Here is a 7,559-nt window from a genome sequence, read left to right as displayed (position 1 = left end):
ATCTGAGTTACGAGTTTTGGCACACAATTAAGACATTGTGGAAATTGTTTCGCAATTAATACCGCCTGGAACACCATAGTGTGATGGTGTGTCCGAACATCATAGTTGCACCCTATTGGATATGGTGCGTACCATGATGTCTCTTATCGAATTACCACTATTGTCCATGGGTTAGGCATTAGAGACAACCACATTCACTTTAAATAGGGCACCGCGTAATTCCGTTGAGATGACACCGTATGAATTATGGTTTAGAGAAACCTAAGTTGTCGTTTCTTAAAAGTTTGGGGCTGCGACGCTTATATGAAAAAGTTTCAGGTTGATAAGCTCGAACCCAAAGCGGATAAAATGCATCTTCATAGGAAACCCAAAACAGTTGGGTATACCTCCTAATTCAGATCCGAAAGCAATATGAGTTGTTTCTAGAATCGGGTCCTTTCTCGAGGAAAGGTTTCTCTCGAAAGAGTTGAGTGGGAGGATGGTGGAGACTTGATGAGGTTATTGAACCGTCTCTTCAACTAGTGTGTGGCAGGGCACAGGAAGTTGTTCCTGTGGCACCTACACCAATTGAAGTGGAAGCTTATGATATTGATCATGAAACTTCGGATCAAGTCACTACCGAACCTCGTAGGACGACAAGGACACGTACTACTTCGGAGTGGTAAGGTGATCCTGTCTTGGAAGTCATGTTGCTGGACAACAATGAACCTACGAGCTATGGAGAAGCGATAGTGGGCCCGGATTCCGATAAATGGCTTGAGGCCATAAAATCCGAGAGAGGATCCATGTATGAAAACAAAGTGTAGACTTTGGCAGAACGTCTCGATGGTCGTAAGGCTAATGAGTACAGATGGATTTCAAAAGGAAGACGGACAATGATGGTAAATGTCACCATTAAGAAAGATCGACTTGTCGTTAAGATGTTTTCCGACAAGTTCAAGGAGTTGACTACGATGAGATTTTCTCACTCGTAGCGATGCTTAAAGTCCGTCGGAATCATGTTAGCATTAGCTGCATTTATGAAATCTTGCAGATAGGATGTCAAAACATTGTTTCCTCGACGATTTTAATGAGGAAAGGTTGTATGTGATACAACCGGAAGGTTTTGTCAATCCCGAAAGATGCTAATAAGTATGCAAAGCTCCAGCAATCCTTCTAAGGACTGGAGTGAGCATCTCGGAGTTGGAATGCATGCTTTGATGATGATCAAAAAATTTGGGTTTGTACAAAGTTTATGAGAAACTTGTATTTCCAAAGAAGTGAGTGGGAGCACTATAGAATTTCTGATGAGTATATGTTGTTGACATATTGTTGATCAGAAATGACGTAGAATTTCTGGAAAGCATATAGGGTTATTTTGAAAGTGTTTTTCAATGGAAAGCCTGGATTAAGCTACTTGAACATTGAGCATCAAGATCTATAAGGATAGATCAAAATGCTTAATAATACTTTCAAATGAGCACATACCTTGACATGATCTTGAAGGTGTTCAAGATGGACCAGTCAAAGAAGGAGTTCTTGCCTGAGTTGTAAGGTACGAAGTTGAGACTTAAAGCTCGACCTCGGCAGAATAGAGAGAAAGGACGAAGGTCGTTCCCTATGCTTAAGACATAGGCTCTACAGTATGCCATGCTGAGTACCGCACCTGAAGTGTGCCTTGCCATGAGTCAGTCAAGGGGTACAAGAGTGATCCATGAATGGATCACAGACAGTGGTCAAAGTTATCCTTGGTAACTAGTGGACTAAGGAATTTTCTCGATTATGGAGGTGGTAAAAGAGTTCGTCGTAAAGGTTACGTCGATGCAAGCTTAACACCTATCCAGATAGCTCTAAGTAGAGATACCGGATACATATAATGGAGCAACAATTTAGAATAGCTCCAATTAGAACAGTTATTTGGAACAGCTCCAAATAGAGCGTGGTAGCTGCATCTAGGAGATGACATAGAGATTTGTAAAGCACACACGGATCTGAAAGGTTCAGACCCGTTGACTAAAACCTCTCTCACAAGCAACATGATCAAACATAAAACTCATTGAGTGTTAATCACATAGTGATGTGAACTAGACTACTGACTCTAGTAAACTCTTGGGTATTAGTCACATGGCGATGTGACCTGTGAGTGTTAATCACATGGCGATGTGAACTAGATTATTGACTCTAGTGCAAGTGGGAGACTGTTGGAAATATGCCCTAGAGGCAATAATAAAAGTATTATTATTATATTTCCTTGTTCATGATAATTGTCTTTTATTCATGCTATAACTGTATTATCCGGAAATCGTAATACACGTGTGAATACATAGACCACAATATGTCCCTAGTGAGCCTCTAGTTGACTAGCTCGTTGTGATCAACAGATAGTCATGGTTTCCTGGCTATGGACATTGGATGTCGTTGATAACGGGATCACATCATTAGGAGAATGATGTGATGGACAAGACCCAATCCTAAGCATAGCACAAGGATCGTGTAATTCGTTTGCTAGAGCTTTGCCAATGTCAAGTATCTCTTCCTTTGACCATGAGATCGTGTAACTCCTGGATACCGTAGGAGTGCTTTGGGTGTATCAAACGTCACAATGTAACTGGGTGACTATAAAGGTGCACTACAGGTATCTCCGAAAGTATCTATTGTTTTATGCGGATCGAGACTGGGATTTGTCACTCCGTGTAAACGGAGAGGTATCTCTGGGCCCACTCAGTAAGACATCATCATATGCGCAATGTGACCAAGGAGTTGATCACGGGATGATGTGTTACGGAACGAGTAAAGTGACTTGCCGGTAACGAGATTGAACAAGGTATCGGTATACCGACGATCGAATCTCGGGCAAGTAAAATACCGCTAGACAAAGGGAATTGAATACGGGATCGATTGAGTCCTGGACATCGTGGTTCATCCGATGAGATCATCGTGGAACATGTGGGAGCCAACATGGGTATCCAGATCCCGCTGTTGGTTATTGACCGAAGAACGTCTCGGTCATGTCTGCATGTCTCCCGAACCCGTAGGGTCTACACACTTAAGGTTCGATGACGCTAGGGTTATAAAGGAAGCTTGTATGTGGTTACCGAATGTTGTTCGGAGTCCCGGATGAGATCCCGGACGTCACGAGGAGTTCCGGAATGGTCCGGAGGTAAAGATTTATATATAGGAAGTCCTGTTTCGGCCATCGGGACAAGTTTCGGGGTCATCGGTATTGTACCGGGACCACCGGAAGGGTCCCGGGGGCCCACCGGGTGGGGCCACCTGCCCCGGGGGGCCACATAGGCTGTAGGGGGTGCGCCTTGGCCTACATGGGCCAAGGGCACCAGCCCCAAGAGGCCCATGCGCCTAGGGAACCCTAGAGGGAAGAGTCCTCGAGGGGGAAGGCACCTCCGAGGTGCCTTGGGGAGGATGGACTCCTCCTCCCCTCTTGGCCGCACCCCTTTCTTGGAGTAGGGGGCAAGGCTGCGCCTCCCCCCTCTCCCCTGCCCCTATATATAGTGGAGGGAAGGGAGGGCATCCATACCTGAGCCCTTGGCACCTCCCTCCCTCCCGTGACACCTCCTCCTCTCCCGTAGGTGCTTGGCGAAGCCCTGCGGGATTGCCACGCTCCTCCACCACCACCACGCCGTTGTGCTGATGTTGGATGGAGTCTTCCTCAACCTCTCCCTCTCTCCTTGCTGGATCAAGGCGTGGGAGACGTCACCGGGTTGTACGTGTGTTGAACGCGGAGGTGCCGTCCGTTCGGCACTTGATCATCGGTGATTTGAATCACGACGAGTACGACTCCATCAACCCCGTTCACTTGAACGCTTCCGCTTAGCGATCTACAAGGGTATGTAGATGCAAACTCTCCTCCTTTCTACTCGTTCCTGGTCTCTCCATAGATAGATCTTGGTGACACGTAGGAAAATTTTGAATTTCTGCTACGTTCCCCAACAGACAGTCTGCATGCCGAACACCTCGTCATTGAAGCCTGGTTCGGGGGCTACTGAGGGAGTCCTGGACTAAGGGGTCCTCGGGCGTCCGGCCTGTTAGCCATGGGCCGGACTGATGGGTTGTGAAGATACGAAGATCGAAGACTGCACCCGTGTCCGGATGGGACTCTCCTTGGCGTGGATGGCAAGCTTGGTGACCGGATATGTAGATTCCCTTCTTTGTAACCGACCTTGTGTAACCCTAGATCCTCCCGGTGTCTATATAAACCGGAGGACTTGGTCTGGATAGGAGAGATTCATTATCATAGCCATACAAGCTAGACCTCTAGGGTTTAGCCATTACGATCTCGAGGTAGATCAACTCTTGTAATACTCATATTCATCAATATCAATCAAGTAGGACGTAGGGTATTACCTCCATAGAGAGGGCCGAACCTTGGTAAACACCGTGTCCCTTGTCTCCTGTTACCATCGACCTTAGACACACAGTTCGGGACCCCCTACCCAAGATCCGCCGGTTTTGTCACCGACACTAGTGCCCACAAAAATCTTCTATATGTTCATAGAATTGCCATTGACAACCATGTTTTCCTCGAGTTTCATCCTTATTTCTTTTTTACCAAGGATCAGACAACGAAGAAATTCTCTATCGACGTAGATGTGTTCGAGGGCTCTACCCGTTGATTTCGGAGTTTAGAAGATTCAAGAAACAAGCTTGTGGTGCTATCAAGCTTTCGTCCACGCGATGGCACGATCGTTTAGGACATGCCTCTTTTTCTTTGGTTGAAAAGTTACATAGGAAAAATAAGCTCCCGTTTGTTGGTGAGTGCAATATTGAAACTATTTGTGATCCATGTCAGTGTGCTAAAAGTCATCAATTACCATATCCCATATCTACTAGTATCTCCACTAAGCCTTTGCAATTGATCTTTTCTGATGTGTGGGGCCCTGCTCCATCCTCTGTTGGCAGACACACATACTATGTGAGTTTCATCGATGACTATAACAAATTTTCATGGATCTATCTTCTTAAGAAAAGGTCCGATATGTTTCAAGTTTTTAAAAACTTTCAAGCACTCGTTGAAAGGAAGTTTGACAGCAAGATTATAGCTGTCCAATCTGATTGGGGGGATACGAGAAACTCAATTCCTTCTTCCAAAACATAGGCATATCTCACCATGTATCATGCCCACACGCTCACCAACAAAATGGGTCGGCTGAACGCAAGCATAAGCACATTGTTGAGGTTGGTCTGGCCCTTCTAGCAGGGGCTTCTATGCCTCTCAAGTTTTGGGATGAGGCGTTTTTCATGGCTTTGCACATCATCAACATGTTACCTAGTCGTGTCATCAATAACGAAACACCTATGTAACGTCTCCTCCATGTCAAACCATACTACACATCTCTTCGTGTCTTTGGCTGTGTTTGTTGGCCAAATCTCCGTCCTTACAATAATCGTAAACTCATGTTTAGATCAAAGAAATGTTCTTTTCTTGGCTATAGTTCTCAACACAAAGGTGTCAAGTGCATTGACATCTCCACCGGCCGGGTCTACATCTCATGCGATGTCATTTTTGATGAGACCAAGTTTCCTTTCGCAGATCTACATCCTAATGTCGGTGCTCTCCTACGCAAGGAAATCTTACTTTTACCTTCTCATCTCTCTGGCTATGATCAAGGGGGCATTACTAATTGTGATGATCATATGTTGACTAACCCTACTAATAGCCTTCATGACCCTTGTGATGATGCAGAAAACAACAGTGAAAAAATTGCAGAAAATGGTGAAGAAAATAGTGCGGCAGACTCATATTTTATGTGCCCCGGCCTGGGGAGCAAATCCCCCTCGGGATCGGGCCTGGAACTGCTGTGTAGCGAATTGGCTTCAGGATTAGCGCCCTGCAGCGAATCTGCCCCAACAGGCGCAGGCGGGCGTGCGGCTGTGACAGCGGCAGGTGGGCGCGCAGAGTCACCCGCGCCAGCCACGCGGCAGACCCTGGCGGGCCGCGGCGCCTCTCTTCGTGCGCGCCAATCGCCGCCTAGCATTTGGCAGGTCGGCGCTGGCCCGGGCCGCGCGCAGCTTGAGGCCCAACCGCTCGTGTACAAGCGGCGGACGGTGACTCGTCCGACAGGAGCGGGGAAAGATCCTGTCGATGCAGGGCCCAGGCAATCACGAGGCAATGATGACGCCTCTCGTCCCAGATCCTCTATGGCTGATTGGTCACGAGCACCGCAGCCGGCAACCACAGAAGATCCGGACCCGACATCCACTGGTGACAACGCTGGTTCTAGAGCTGCTCATGGATTCTCCTCAGGATCCGGGGAGGATCAGTTTGATCCAAGCATGGGATCCTCTGCGCCGGATCTCTCTGTGGCGCCTCCTGCTGTTACTCCACGTCGCACATGACTACATCAAGGGGTAACTAAACCTATTGATTATAAACATATTATAAAATATGGGATGATATGCTCGACAGGTGAACCAGGAAAACCCAACACTCTCGAAGAGGCTCTTGGTGATGAAAATTGGAGAAAGGCAATGCATGATGAAATTGTGGCACTCAAGAAAAACAGAACATGGCACCTGGTTCCTCCACGACAAGGTAAAAATCTTATTGACTGTAAGTGGGTCTTCAGGATAAAAAGGAAAGCTGATGAAACTATTGATCGTTACAAAGCTAGATTAGTTGCCAAGGGTTTTAAACAAAGGTATGGTATTGACTATGAGGACATGTTTAGTCCAGTCGTGAAAGCTGCTACCATACATCTTGTTTTGTCCATTGCTGTGTCTAGGGGATGGAGTCTACGACAGCTAGACGTTCAGAACATGTTTCTCCATGGTGTTCTGGAAGAAGAGGTTTACATGAAACAACCTCCTGGGTTTGTGAATGCACATGCACCACTTCATGTGTGCAAACTTGACAAGGCCCTGTATGGACTGAAACAGGCCCCAAGAGCATGGTATTCTCGCCTCAGTAAAAAAATGCAAGCACTTGGTTTTGTTCCTTCGAAGTCTGACACTTCATTGTTCATCTATAACAAGGCAAGTATATCCATATTTGTGCTCATTTATGTTGATGATATAATTGTGACAAGTTCATCTGATGAAGCAATAACAACACTGTTGAGGGATTTAAGTGCAGAATTTGCTCTCAAGGATCTAGGAGATCTACACTATTTCCTTGGTATTGAGGTCAAGCAACACAAAGAAGGTCTTCACCTCTCTCAAGAAAAGTATGGAACAGACTTGGTAAAGAAGGCTGGTTTGCAAAGTTGTAAGGCTGCACCCACTCCTTTATCTAGCATAGAAAAATTATCTCTTGCCGAAGAAGAGCTATGTGAAGAACACATTGAGTATTGGCCTAAATTTCAGCAAGTCATCCTCTACACTTATTAGTGTGCCTTCTCTGACTCAGACTGGGCAGGATGTCTAGATGACAGACGCTCAACTGGTGGTTTTGCAGTATTTTTTTGACCTAATTTAATATCTTGGAGTGTAAGGAAAACAAGCCACTGTCTCCAGGTCCAGCACAAAAGCAGAGTACAAAGCATTGGCAAATGCAACAACAGAGATCATATGGGTGCAGTCAATTTTGAAGGAACTAGGTATGAAAAGCACTAGAGCTCCATGTC

This window comes from Triticum dicoccoides, chromosome 7A (genome assembly GCF_002162155.2).
Source record: "Triticum dicoccoides isolate Atlit2015 ecotype Zavitan chromosome 7A, WEW_v2.0, whole genome shotgun sequence".
In the NCBI taxonomy this organism is placed as follows: Eukaryota; Viridiplantae; Streptophyta; class Magnoliopsida; order Poales; family Poaceae; genus Triticum; species Triticum dicoccoides.
This window is presented reverse-complemented; position numbering follows the sequence as displayed.